Here is a 15,402-nt window from a genome sequence, read left to right as displayed (position 1 = left end):
TAGCAAGTGTCAAAGTAGGGCTGCACAGTTCAGGACTACCTGCTGCCTTCTTTATTGGTTATTCTCTAAAATGTTGAGGCTAGACTGATTAGATTACTGGTTAATAGGAGCATGTGACTTTGGAAGAATCAGCTTATTAACTGTTACAGCCAATGTTAAGCATGCATTCCAGTAACATAATTAAACTAACTACTAATGAGGCTAGTAATGGCAGTAATGGGACTTTGCTTGTTAAGTAATAACTGTGTTTACTTTTAAGCTTATTGCCAGTTTATTGTTTTCATCTGTCATCCACAGGTATGCTGTGATGGTGTGTTCTGTTTCAGAGAAAAAAATGTCAGTTACTGATAGCAAATGAAAATACACTCAAGACAGCAGAATTATAAAGCATGATGTTCCAGTGGCCAGTAAAAGGTTGTTTACATCTGGACATTAGCTTCCCAAATAATTTCAGTTAGCATTTGATGAAATCAGCTTTAATCAGAGCAAATTAGTGGTTTTCCCTCTAAAATATTTTTAGTACAAACATACTTGAATAGATTTCAGGAATCCACTTAGTATAAATTGCCTTATGTGTCCATTTTGCATAAGTGTTAGTGGCACAGATGAAAAGCACAAATAAACAAATATCCCCGAATATGTGTTGAAATGTAGTACACCTGATCATCAGAGCCATTTTAAAGACCACATTGTGGCATATGGCAACGAACTGTTTATTCCAGATATACACATTTGAAAGACAAATGCTTGCTACTCTAACAGGTATTGTTTTCCTTCCTACCCTCTTCCTTAAAATAAAGCATTTCTCCTTGTTTCTAATATTGTTACTTTCTATTTCCATTCAGCAAAGTTTCTTGCCTTTGTCACTTCAATGCCACATCTGAGTTCTGCTTAAACATCTGACTTAGATCCCCATATATATCCTGAAAAAAAATGGAACATTTGTAGTTGTTCCTTAGTGACTTTGTCCCAAGAAAATGGGCATATTCCATTTTCCAGAAAGGAAATATCGCATGGAGGGAAGGGGAAGGCAACATGTCACCTACCAGTCTCTGTTCCAGTCCCAACATTTGCTTCCTGTGCTGGGCTCAGCCCTTCACCAGGTTCCTGGCTGCTGTCATCCAACAGCCACCTTCACCACCAGAGAGTGTGCTGAGCCTCTTAAAGCCTTCGTAGTCCTCTGGGCTGTTTTAAAGTAAATAACATTTGCTGTAAAGGAAAAAAAAACCTGTAGGGAAACCTGAGGTTTGAGGGTGAAGTACTTCTAAGAATGCAACTGATACTGATAGGAATTTTTGGACAAGGATGAACTTTGCTGGCTGTGACCCAGAGAACTGCCTTCCTGTATCTATTGCCTGTTGTGGCCAAAGCTGACACATCTGCCAGCTCTGAGTTCCTTCCAACTGTTTGGTGTCCATTAATAAAAGCTTTGGGTATCAAACAGTAGCAACAAAGAAATTATAAAAACAGACCAAGAGACATATGGCAAACATAAGCGTGATAGCTGCACAGAAAAACTTAGCACATTGCTTACATTGCTCTTGTCATGAGAAAACTGCTCAGGCTGACCTACTTTACGGTTTGACATTCTTTTTAAATGCTCTAGGGCAGGTACTTTTTAAAGCAAGATACTTTTGTTCTGCCAAGGTACATCTACAACATACTGGCTGCCAGTACTAATATTTCTTCTAAAAAGATATTTGAAGGACAGGTCATATGTACTGTTAGAACAGAAAACATAAAGGAAAATGTCTGTAGGGTTGAGGGAGAGGAATTGCATATGCAAACAATAGAATTAATGCTGCAATATTTGCTAAGTTTATTGGTACAGCTTTTATATACTGTCAGCTTTCTTCATTTGGATTAACCAAGAAGGAACTGAATGTCTTTGCCAGATATTTGTCTTTAGAAAAGACTGATTTCCAATTAGTTCCATTAAAATTAACAGAGAATTAATTTGAGCAATATTTTTGATGCTTTTGGTTTCTAGTTACAGTAATAATTATTTTCAATAAAATTATTTGCATATTAACACCAGGTTATAAAACACAGGCATTTCCACTTATCTGTACTATCCCCATTAGGAGCTGGCTTGTATTAATAATAAATAACTGTGTACAGTGAACTTTATGTATTTATTTGTTTCATTCTGTCTTTTGGGATAATAGGATATACAGGAGGAGCTGTGGGAAAACAGAGATCAAGCAACATTAAGCCAAGTTTTGTTCTGTAACTTCTCATTTACTCTGTCAGGTTTTGACTGGAGAGGGAGCTGAAATAGTACATAAGAATAAACAGGATAAATTTCAGCTTAGCTCAGAATTCTCTGACTGTTGGATCTGATTCAATTTTTTCTGAAATCACTGGAAAAGTTCTTATTGATTTCTCCAGGAACTGGGTCAGACTTACTCAGACCCTTGAGACAAATTCTTTGTTCTGATGAATCTCACTAGTCCCATGGAACTAATGAGTTCAACAGCTGTAGCTAAAGGATAAAGTTTACCCTATGCTTTTTCTTTATAGAGTTTAGTTAGGGTTATAAATCCCATTGCCCTTGTGTAAGGGAAGGAGGGAAAAACACAAAGGAGAGAGGTAAGAGTTCATTTTTTATTATGAGGTAAACAGCAGAAAGGCACAACATTTCAGATAAGCCTCATATGTTGACCTTGAGAACTCAAACACTGTCAACCTACTCTGTACTTTTGAAAATGAATTCAGCAGGGCCTCATTTGTTTCACGCTTCTGACCTTAATTTAACTGTAAATATTTTTATCATAATTTTGATGACTGAATTAATAAATCTGCCTCCAAAACATTTTCCCAGTATGTAATTGTTCTACTTCATACCCAGGCATAGATGAGATCCGCCCTGGTAAGCAAAGCCCATTCTACCATCTGAGTAACTGTGTCACACTGTCCATATGTTCCTTAGTAGTAAGGAGGTCATCCCACTTTATAGGAAGTTTTAAAGATCCATTAGAAATTGAATTTGAGTAGTTTAAATAAACAGATGATGGGTTACATGAACAAAAACTCCATTTTATAGAATAAAATTATACTGCACGAACATTTGCATGCTTTGTAACGTTCAGTGTAGTATCAACAAATTAGCCACATTTAAACCTTTACTTTTCTTTGCAATAGCCTACAAAATCCTTTTATCTCCCTTCAAAGGTACTTACTGGTTGCTCAGCAAGTACAAGTCTTCCATATGCTATTGTTATTCACTGTCACTGCCATAACCAATAAATAAGAAATAGCAAAAAACAATTTTCAATAAGCTTTGAGTTCTCAGATTTTTTCATTATGACCTGTGTTCTCCACAGAGGAAAACACAATAGCTGAAGTTAACATAGAAAGCTGATCTGACTAAATGACATGAGATCTGTTTTTGTCACAGTAGATTACTTCAGACTGAAACACCAAAACCCATTTCAGAGCACTGTAGACATCCACATTATCTCTAATTCCTGCTGATGTTAATCAAAATTATTGTCCTATTTGCAAAGTACTTAATACCATTTTCCATCTTGATTACCATTCATTTCATTTAGCCCTTGCCATCTGCTTTATTTTGTGGTTCTCTGATGGTCATTTGAAATAATGTCTCAAATATTATTTCCATGGTGCTCATTTTGATCAGAATATAAATACATAATAATAATTTAGGCAATGTATAGTATATTAATATGCAATTAAATTCTGAGGAGTTATAATAGAGTTTACAAGTGCTTTTTGAGGGGGGACAAGACAGAGAAGAGTTTTTCTAAAACAGCAGGCTTTCACCCTATGGACATTTTAGAAAGTTGGCACCTCAAAAGCAAATTCCTGACAGAGACTTCAGATGTCAGGAATATACTATGAGTATGTTTATCAAGATATAAAGAAACTTGTAAAGTTAAAAGTAGAAATGTTACATGTAAGATTGACTCTTAGGAAAAAAAAGTTACATTTGAATTTTAACAGTGCAGGGATCAATGAACTTACAAGCTACTATATCAGAGAATGCTAAGCAGATATATTCACTTGTATTCTCGTTATTATACCATTACAGTTTTGCCTTTGAGTGGAAACCTCTAGCCAGTTAGGTCAAATTACTGCTACAGGAGTGCACCCAACACTTCCTACTGTTACAGCTTTCCAGACGGGTGATTTAATAGAGAAAGAACATAGAGGTGAACAGCGCACAATCTGAGGAAAGACAGAGTGTGGAGATGTGGAGATGCAGAAAATATGAGAATTTGCTGTCACCAAGAATATAAGTGGCCACAGCCACAGAAGGAGATAGTACAAAATGCTCTGGCAGCAGAAACACTGGAATATAAAAACTTAGAAGGTCCTGTCGTAAAAATAATGATGACAAAAAGCTTTTGCCGTTCAATGTATTTGTCTTGAAGTCAATGCTGACATCGTTAGACAAGGCAAGACAAAATCTCAGTGACAAAATCTCAGTGATGGAATAGTTAGTTAAATTAACATCTGCAGACAGCTATGGAACAGTTAGTCTCCAAAAGTGTTCTGGTAATGTCTAGTGAGCCTCCTCACTAGCATTTTTGAAATACAAAATTATTCTATTGGCTGAGTTCAGTAAAGATGTCATCAATTTCAGTGGTACATGAAAAAAGCACCAAAAGTATTGTGTAAATACCCAGGCAACGTCTTAATGAAAAAAAAAAAAGAAAATTAACTATTCTAAGGAGCCAGTTCTATCCATAAAAAAAAAAAAAAAGCATCACTCTTTTCCTGACACAAAATCATGAAGTGTCCACCAGAGTCAGCTAAACACAAACAAAAAGGTGAGCAGCCATTCTGGGCCACAGATATCAATCATGAGGCGTTAATGTATTCTACTTGCTGTACAAGTGTGCTCAGAAGAACAATGGGGTCCGTGTGCCTCTCCATTGTTAGATCTAGGGTTTTTGGAATTTTGCTCTCTATTTAGGTCCTGGCTGTCCTGGCTCGGAGCCAGCCAACAACAAGCTTATCCTCCCCTCCCACATACAGAAAATTAAAACCTGTGAATTTGTTCTCTCCCTCTGGAAAATGTAACCATAAGGGCCCAAAGCCTTGCCATTGCAAAGCTGAGTAAAGCAGTACCTCACAATAAGAATATTTCAATTATAAAAAGACCCATTGCTTGTTTCCAGTTCCAAAACCTGATGCAATATCTGGAAGCATGGTATTTCCATTGAACTAGGCATCGCTGCCTGAATCCCAGGTGGCAGAATTTGTGAGCTCCATAAAAAACTTTGTTCCTGTAAACTGAGTTTTGCCAAAAAGCATATATAGCCTCTTCCTTGCAGGTACCCACCTTTGTCTCAACAAATCTCTGCACCTCCCACTAGTTTCACATAATTCCAAAACAATCCCCAGAGCTGAACTGGCTCCTACTCCCACTCAAGCACAAGCCTAATGACCTCTCCCAGCCAGTTATCCCATGTAATGACTTGTTGAGCTTCCTCATTAGTCATTTGATATTGTCTGAGGAATGAGGAAGGGGAGAAAGGGACTTTTGACAACAGCTTACCAGATAAATTAAAAATAAGCAAAGTTTGGCAGGCTTATTCATGGTTGTGATATCAAAGATATTTCATGCTCTCTGGGACACGGTAGACTGTGTGAAGTGCTCATGATGTGCATGACCTTCATCCTGACATGTATGACCCTCATCCTGACATGCATGACCCTCATCCTGATGTTCATGACCTTCATCCTGATGTGCATAACTCTCACCATTTTAAGACCTGTGTTGTCTGGACATGAGAGAAGACTCTGAGTAGCAATTTTCTATTGCCACTTAAATGTACCAGGCTGTTGGAAAGGAAGGAATAACCTATTGTTCTCATTCTTCCATTTCCCTAATAGAGAAAAATTAAAGGTATCAGAACTAGAGCTAAAAAAAAGCAGATTGTGGGACTATAATTGCAATGAGGATATGCTGCCATCAGAATATAATAGAAAATATATTCCTGTCTAATGCTGAACCTTGGAAAATGAACTTCAGCAAATGGTTTGCAAATATGTTAGGTTCTGAATGCTGCAAGATTAGTGTTAGAGTATCAGCTTTAGTGCACTGGCCACCTTCCAGTCTGAATAATTGCATGCTGCTTACTCAAACAAGCCTACAGTGTCACTTGAACATGGTATTCTTCTCTTCCTATCTTGAAAAGTGGTACAGAGCTGCTGTGAGTTCATTAATAATAGAGCACTTCAAAAGTAGGCAATCCTCCATTCTGTCATACTGTTTGCAAATTGTCTTAGAGCAATGTAGGTGTGTATAAAATGAACAGCCAGACACAGTCAGACCCTGGCATTAGTGAACTATTTGAGTGCCAGTGGCTTTAAGCAAGGTTACTTTGGTTCCTTACACTCTTCAGAAGGTCACTAATTTTACTTGCTTTGCTCTGAATTCTTTCTGTAATCCTGTTAGGAATAAAACTGTAATAATCTTTTTCACATGTCTATGGGATTTTGTGCTGTAACTTTAGGAGTTTTGAATTTCTTCTGCCATGTATTCTGAGAACAACCAGTTCTGTATGAGACTAAAACAACTACACGTCACTCTTCACACATCCAGTAGGTACCTAAACTCTCATTATAGTTCAAAGATTAATACAATGCTCCACACTAAAGATGAATTTAATTTTTAGGTGAAAAGGCAGCTACAGTTTATATCTAGGACAGCACAGCAGCTCTTGGTGCTCAACAGCTGTGCTCACAGACCTCATTCATAGATCTCTCAAAGCAAGTCCAGTTATTTATTGCTCCTTATTGTCCTCCCACGTTATTCACTGCCAAGCCTTATCTCAGACTTCCTATGCACATGCAGATGTACCTTGCTGGCTGTGGCTCTGGTCTCTCTGGAACCTAAGGAAGAAGGGCAATGAAGTCAAAGATGCACATAAACTGTGGCAACTGGAAAACAAGTATTAACATCCTGGACAGTGCTTTGAATGTGCAGAATGCCCAGAATGCCCCAAAGGATAGTAATACCAGAAGGGAGCTTCTGCACACATTTGCTGATAAAAAGATCTCTGTAAAATATTTCTGTCTTGATTTTCTGCAACACTCTGGGCACTTCTGGATATACAAAATATTTTACACTCTCATTGCCTCTTTTACAGAATGCAAAGATTACAATGTCTGGGTCTAATAGAATAATTTCATCTGTAGGTGAGAAAATATATATGTAATTTTATATCTTATACAGATATTACTAATGAGACTGGGACTTAATAACTTTACTACATTGATATGGTTACATTGCACCATTTCTATTAAAATTCAGTTGCATGTCAGTTTACTTTTGGTTTTATCCATGTACAGATAGAGCAGTTCCTCTTGAAAAAATCTCTGGGTTATAAAAAACATTTGTTGTACCGATTAAGCTCTTGGCAACTTAGTGGAGAGAAGCCCAAGATGTGTTGACGCTATTTTGTGCTCATCAAGCTCTGGGCATAAATAAAAGTTAATATCACTGAATGTTAGTTAAAAAGACCACACAGTTTATCTGACTCAGAGATAAACTCAAGAGGGTTTTTTGACTCCTTCCTAAGAGAACAGTCTACACTTACAGGCTCCCAAATGGAGCGAACAAAAATCACAGCTACAAATTCTGCAACTGGCCTGTAGAAGGATCATCTGGCATGATTAGATCTTTGGTTGGTGTCTTTTATTCTGCAAATTGTAAAGTGGAGCAAAGTGGAGAAGCATAAATTCAAGTTCTGGATATCAATCAGTAAAATGATATTATCTCAAAACACTTGCCTATTTTTGCATATCAGTCTGGAATCAGATCTAGTCTGACATGGACCAGCATAAAAGTCAACGTTTCAAGTCAATTTCCATGTATAATCTCTTTAGCAGAGATTCCCAGTCACTGCCTCTGGTTTATAAAGAACTGTAATAATCGGGAGGGAAAGATCTTTTTGCAACTGAAAACAAACGCAGCTGAATCTGGAGGATTACACATTTCCTGGTTTATTGTACATCTTCTTGTGCGCTGTGGCGGAAAATAGGCTGTTTGAAGTTACAGGAGTCCTCCCAAGTCTTTTCATGGAATAGCTCTTTGCTCTTTGTTTCCTGACAAAGTTATGAGATCACTGTAAATGGATTTTGAACTACTTTATCAATTGGTTTTGCAAATGGAAGTTGTAGGGACATAAGGCTACCTCTTGGCTTTTTACCACTGTGTTAGATTACCAAACTTGTGTAAAAAGTGGCATTTCTGTACCATTAAAAATAACCAATAAAATAAGGAAGAGGACTTTTTTCAACAGACAACAGGCCTTTTCCCTTATCAATGTGGTAATAAATGGCCTTTACAAGACATGATTCAGTCCTGTCCTTTCCCTATGACCTTTTCATTTTTGATGACAAGTGCCTCATGGAGTTATATATCACAGAAAAAGATATATTTATTCTAACATATATATATATATATTGCTTCCTGTTAATATCCTGCAGCTAATCCTCCTGGCTTCAGTTCAGCAAAGCCTTTAAAAAGGAGACTATTTATTTAAAGTTAACTTGTTCTCTGATAAAGTTTTTGCAACTGCCTGTGATTCATAGGTCTTAACAGGTGAGCACTGAAGCCAAAGCATGTCGAGCAACACACATTCTCAGTATATTCACCCTCTTCCCACTCAAATTAAACTTCAGCAATGTCAGAATTTGTTAATGTTTACTTTATTGCTTTAGGTTTGAGTAATAATCTAACCCTCCTGATCTGGAAAACTATGAAATCACTGTACCAGCCACATCTCTACCACAGCCCACAGAGGAACAGAAGTCTCAAAATGTCAGGCAAGTTTTTTTTTCCCTGGTAAGGCTATCCAGTGATGTTACCATGAGTGACCTGTCCTACCTCTCAGAATAAAATGTGTTTCTGTTTAAAATAAACCCTGACACTTGTAAAGAAAGAAGACTGAACATTCTTTAACAGAAAAAAAAGGGGTGAAATCATGGCCTGAGGAATAAACTGCAAGCATGAGTCTCTGCAGACTATGATTTTAAAGAAAAACAAACAAACATGCACAAAATAAAACTTTACTTCTAAAAGACACGGCACAAATATATTTTACAGAATTCTGTGCACATTCTTTGCAGTGTTGCCATTTAAAGCTTGTTCCAGCAGCCGAGGCAACAAACGTATGGGAGTCATTTTCTGCTTATCTGGGGCACATATTTAGCAGGGAAAGCTTCCTCTTCACTTAATCATTATGATGATGAAGTTTACATTTCTCAGGCTCAAATTTACACCCATCCAGAGGTTGTGTAATGACAAGTGATTACAGAAACCATCTTGGCACTGCACTGTAGCAAGGCTGTATGTGCTAGATAGACACAAGAAATGAGGCTGTCCCTCTTTCACGCTTCCCACCCAGCTTCCTCATCCCTCTCAGTGTCCTAGCTGACACTCACTGGTGAGTTGCACAGTATTGGTTCTGAATTGCCTCTACATGTACAGACTTAATTATTAAAGAGCAGGATGCTGCAGACCCTTAGAATGACTATCCCACTGTAATTTGCAAAGAAAGAAGTCAAAATGCTCTGTCTAGGCAGGTGCTAACATTCTGGCAGTGCTGGTAATAGGGTGAGCATTCCAGTTACCTCTGGAAATTTTCTGGAATTCCAGATATCAGAACTAGGGCCCAAATTTGAATACCATTGGAACCAGTGAGTACTTTCAGATTCTTTAAGTAGAGTTCACTTTTCACTCCTATCTGAAACTCCTTCAATCCTTGAAGAGAAGCATAGGAGGGAATTCAAACACTCATATCCTACACCTGCATGTAGAAGGACTACTGCAGTGAGAAAATCCACACATTGTGATGTTTAAAATCATGTTCATTGTATACTTTTGCAAATAGATATATTTTCCTTTATTTTTAAGCTCTAGTAGCATCTTGGTGAACTTTATTTGGAGCAGTGAAAGAACTGTAAATGTATTCCCTTCTTTTTGCCTCTCTTATGGGAGTGCCCTGTGGATAGAAGCAAAAATAGATCTGAGCCAACAATGCAAATGAGGCAAGCCAAACCCTCACCACTTGATAGCTGCTTAGCCAGATGTGTCTTTTATAGGCAGGAATTGGTCTTTATTCATGAGTAACTACAAGCATGCCAGTTCTGTAATTTTCCTCCAAAATCTCTTGGCAGAGAAAAGGGCAGGCAAGAACTGTAAACAGGGGTGTGGGACTAAAGATCCTGTTATAGTAAGATAGAGACCAGAAAGTAAAATTGTCTTTAATTATGGAGACATCTTGAAAAGAAGATACTTTTTCTTGGATTTTTTGTTTTGGTTTGTTAAGTTGGGCTTTTTTAAACTAGAATGTGGTGTACTTTAGATTCATTTTTGTCACTGATATTCAAAATGAAGAATTACCTCCTTAAAAGACAGTTTTGATAGTAAAATATCTCATTACACCTAAAATTAAATAAAGCCCTATTTCTAAGATGATACAAAAGAAAGCCCTCCTAGAGTTCCAAAAATTAAGAATTTTTACACCACATGATATCAAAAAGAAGGTTCTTTTAGCTATATACTCCCAAGTATTTCTGTAGCCTTCACCAGGCCATAGACTTTTGCCTAATCAATATAAAATTTCTTGGAGTTCTTTGTATAAGTAGCTCAGAACACAATACAATGACATATAATAGATGTCTCATCACTACGACAGATTTTTATTAAAGGCCAAATTTGTATGTCATTCATTCTGGTGCAACAACTTTTAAAGCAAATGATGTAATTGAAAACGGTGGCAAAAGACATGCTTTTAATTGGACGAAAATGAAAAACTTAAAAAAGAAGCTCTTAACACATGGCAGTTCCTGATAGATTAAAATGCCAATCGGTAGATGTACCATTCGCGACATGCTTACAGCAATTTTCCTTATGTTTCATTGATCTAATGCCTTTTCTGTTTAATTAGTCTTCCCAGAAAAAAGTCATGTTCTGAGACATTGAGCATAGGAGTGATGAAGTATAGGGGGTGACTGAGTCTGGTGTATATCAGCACACATCAGGGAATGGGCTGGATGACAAACACAGAAGTATTTAAGTAATAAATAGTCTAATTAATGTCAGTATTGAGACCTCAAACACATTTCACTGAAAGTGAGAAGCAGAGAAAACTTCAAACACACACAAGTCTCATATGTGTGTGTATATATATATATATGTAAGTATTCATGCCTATACACATGAAAGAAGCTATGAATTTAATCTGCATGAGCACTGACTAGAGTTCTGTTTGGACACAAGATTATGTCTGTGTGTCAGCACAGTTGTCTTCAGACTCTGGCAACCAACCAGTTTAGGCAAAGGTATGTATGTACACATTGTACATGCTTAACTTTGAAACTGAGTATCAGCCATAGACATTTGCTTCCTAGGAAAAGCGAGCAACACCCAAGCTCAGATTGCATGCATGTGACAAAAATTCCCCAAGTATTCAGTGTTGTTTTAACTCTCATGCTTGGATTCGGTCCACCTAATTTTAGGCACCTAGCTAAGAGCTGAGTGTAGATTCCAGCTGGTCCAGGCTTCCTGGTCAGTGCAGAACTGGACACCTTTACTCATCTGGTGTGACATGATCTCTCTTAAGTTGACGGCAAAATTCCAGTATTTCTTCTCTGTATTTAAAGACAAAATACTATGGGTAATATCCGGGCAAAATCATTGGGAATTTTGCTCTTGACCTAGGTCATGTTAGAATTTCACTCAGGCTTTCTTAGGAACAGTGGGATATGGAATCTGGCTGTGAGGTTTGGGTCATTGCCATGCACATCTATATGGGTAGGCAGTCTCCTTCTGATTGTTGCCAACACAGGGGTACAAGATAACTCAGGTGGGAAGGGAAGTCAGGGGGTCTCCAGCACAGCCTCACCTTCAGGCAGGAGCAGCTCTGAGCTCAGACCAGGCTGCTCAGGGCTGTGCTCTGTCAGGGCTTGGAAACTTCCAAGGACAGAACCAGCACAGCCACTCTGGGCAACCTGCACCCCTGTCCAGCTGTCCCCAGGAGTAAAGGGTGTCCTTATCTCCTGCATGAACCTCTCTTCTTTCAAGTTATGCCCACAGACTCGTCTCCCACCATGCACTGATGTGAAGAGCCTGCCTCCAACTCTTTGGTCCCTTACCTGTAGGTGTTGGAGGCTGCTGTGAGCCATCTCTTCTCCACACAATCTATCTCTTCTACAGGTGGAATAAGCCCAGCTCCTGCAGCCTCTCCTCACAGGGTAAATGCTCCAGCTCTAGGCACTTTGTGGACCCTCTGATCAACTGCTCCAGTTTATCAGTCTTTCCTGTCTTGGAGACTCAGAACTGGTACGGCCTAATAAGTGCTGACTTCTAAGAAACTAAAAGCCAGCCAAAGGCGCTATAATATAAGGAATACATTTCTGTCTTCTCCATATGTTGATAAATCCATGTTCAAAATCACTTCTTGATTCTCAGGGTAAATTAGGATTCCATTTAAATAATGGTGATGCAAATGGATTCTTAAAAGCTTTTTTTTGATTAAATAAACAGACTTGGGAACAAGCAAATCTTGTCCTGTATCATATACCTGCAAAAGCGGTTGTCTTTTTGCTTCCTGTCACTTCATGTGGGCTACTCTCCCACAGAAGAATTACAGTTCACATTTTATAGCATAAATACATAGTGGCAAACAAGTTAGATTCGATGAAGTGTGAACATTTTGCCATGGTCTGCCCACTCACATACAACATCATTTGAAGATTTGTAAATTCTATTTTGCTGGGAGCGCTTCTTGTCTAGTCACTGCTTATGTGTTTACCCTGCAAGGAAGAGAAGCACACACAGAAAGAATAATCCTAGAAATGGCAGAATTAAATATATTCATGTTTTTTAATTTTCATCTCTACAAAGGTGCTGATAAATAGGCAGTTATTTTCTTCATCTTTCCATTTAAGTGTATTACCAGATCTGATATATATTTGTGTGTGGTTTGGGTTCTTTTTGGTGAAAAGGGACACTAATACAAACTAGATTGAGAGGTCAGGAGACAAACATTCTCTCTGAAAAAATATGAAATGGGGACAGATAGTTGCCTCTTTTTGACTGTGTTGCTTTAACCCTGAAGTGGGAGAATTGTAGAATCATAGAATGTTTGGGTTGGAAGGGATCTTAAAGTTCATCTAGCTCCAATCCCCTGACATGGGCAGGGACTCCTTCAACTAGATCAGGTTGCTCAAAGCCCCATCTGACCTGGCTTTGAACACTTCCAGGGATGGGAAATTTGTGATACGTGGTAGTTCAGCACCTTTCTCTTTGCTCTTGAAGTTGCTGGGAGATTTCTTGACTGTTGTTACTGTCTTCAGATGCAGCAAGCAGCACAGATGCTGAACTGTGAAGCAAAAATCCCATGTATTCAGACCTGATTCACAGTGCAGAAATGGAAAACTGTTTCTGTCCATCTTGTGACGTTTTCTTAGTCTCCAGATTCATATGATCAGTAGACACACTGATAGCCATCAATATTAGCTGTTTTAGTAAATTAGCATTATCAGTGTTGCAACATAGATGTCTGTGAATCCAGTACGAAACGCTCAGGTTTCCCTAAAGAGAGCAAACAGATTTTCACAGCCTCTAGCACTGGTGGGCACAGGACAAAAATAGATGAGAGGACTGGCAGGGACAATGTAATCACTAGGAAGGATCTGCTGTGGTCACAGGTGACCAATTATCTTCTAGAGATGTCACAGCACATCCATTCCGCATTTGTTGTTACCTCTCATAAAGCACAAAATCATCTGAACTCATTTACATCAGCTTTTGACTTACAGTACAAAAGACTAGCATACAAGTTGTACTGGGAAAAGGCAAGTGAAAATGGTGAAAATGCCTAAAGTATGAATCATTCATGTCTTATGATGACAAGCTTCACTTACTGTCCCCCAAAATGAACATGGAAAAAAATAATTCCTGGCTTCTTGATCTATTGACTTGTTTAACACTGAGCATGAGGAAAATCAGCCTTCTAGCCCCCAGTACATCACATCACCACCACTATCTCCACAGACCCAAAAGTAATGATATTTTGGATGGCATTGCTTTTATCTGCGGACTCTGTGCTGCTCACCTCCAGGACCAGAAGATTTGAAACATGTGTGATTCGGTCAGGTCTTATGTGCCCATACAATGATGTTACACCACTGATTTTTTATTTGCAAGACCTACAGGTTACTTGTGAAATAAACCTATGAATCATCAGCCATGTGGATTACCAACATGAATCTACAAGTTGCGAAGATGAAAAGAGCTTATGGCTTCCCAGAAGACTCTTACTTCTCTCCAGCAGACACCCTGTCTTAGTTCTGATTTTCTTGCATTTTCTACCCCTCCATTTGGAAGGTTCTTGAGGCTTATTTACAAAAGTACACTTTTCTAAAGGTAAATGGGTCTCTTAAGGCACAGATAGATACATAAAAATACAGTAAATGTGATAGAAGCCAGGAACAAACTTGCAGCAGAAAAAAATGTTTTTTTTTAATTTAGTATTAGTTTTCCATGAGAAGTAGTGGAATTTACACTCAGTCATTATTCAGATGTATGCACAAAATATAAAAGAGGAAATGATTAATTGTGCAGCAGCTTTATCTTCCTCTTTTTTCAAGCTCGTGATTTTCTATCCCCACATCCCATGATACAAGGTTGATCCTACAGCTTAGCTTGTTGAGAACTTGTTTTGAAGTCTTCCATGAAAACAAGCTGGCATGAGATGTAAACTCCTTGAGCAAATTAACAATTTGAATACTATACTTTAAGATCTCCAATACTGCTAATAGTACATTTTCCTGTAATGCTTAGTTTCATCTGCATTGATCCATTAAGAGAAGAATTCAGCTGTCTTTACAGAGCTTTAAGGAGCAACCTTAAAATATCAGGGACACTTATGATTTGCAGGTACTTTTCATTAACTTCAATAACTAGTGGATCCTAATCAGAGCTCCTGTCACTAACTGTGACAGCACCTAGTAGTCTAGAAACTTGTCTGACAGGACATGTAATTTTGAAAAAGAGCAAAACTAGAATCATTTTAATAGATGTAGTAGAAGCATTCTTTCTGTAGAAGCATTAGAAAATACAACAGGTACCTACAAATGCTGTTAAAAATTTCTGCCAAATTTTGATTGTGTAAGAAAGTTCAAGTTCAAAACCAACACGACTCTGCTGTTAAATTCACTTCTCATTTGTTACATATCTTCCATATCAGCAGTCCTTCAGCCTGTCATCTCTGAAAAGCCATTTGTGTTGTGCTTTATCTTAGCCAACACTATGTTGACCCTCATAATCTTGTTTTCATTTCCTCTCAACACTATTGTTGTTTCCTCAACATTTGTTAATTTAATGAATTGATTTACTTAAGTTAGAATCACCTA

General features: G+C 38.0%; 1 long non-coding RNA gene across 1 annotated transcript; it reads right to left on the bottom strand.

Annotated features, from left to right (window-relative positions):
• Positions 1 to 251: 251 nt before the first annotated feature.
• Positions 252 to 2,428, bottom strand: LOC134175528 (uncharacterized). The gene is made up of 2 exons (XR_009969039.1): positions 1,047 to 2,428; positions 252 to 317 (listed from the first exon to the last, which is right to left on the bottom strand). It is a non-coding gene; the product is annotated as an uncharacterized LOC134175528 (long non-coding RNA).
• Between the last annotated feature and the right edge of the window lie 12,974 nt (positions 2,429 to 15,402).

Source organism: Pezoporus occidentalis, unplaced genomic scaffold, assembly GCF_034315485.1.
Source record: "Pezoporus occidentalis ecotype Australia unplaced genomic scaffold, CSIRO_AGI_Poc_V1 ctg69, whole genome shotgun sequence".
Taxonomy (NCBI): Eukaryota; Metazoa; Chordata; class Aves; order Psittaciformes; family Psittacidae; genus Pezoporus; species Pezoporus occidentalis.
The sequence above is the reverse complement of the archived record's forward strand: the minus strand, read 5'-3'. Positions and strand labels throughout refer to the sequence as shown.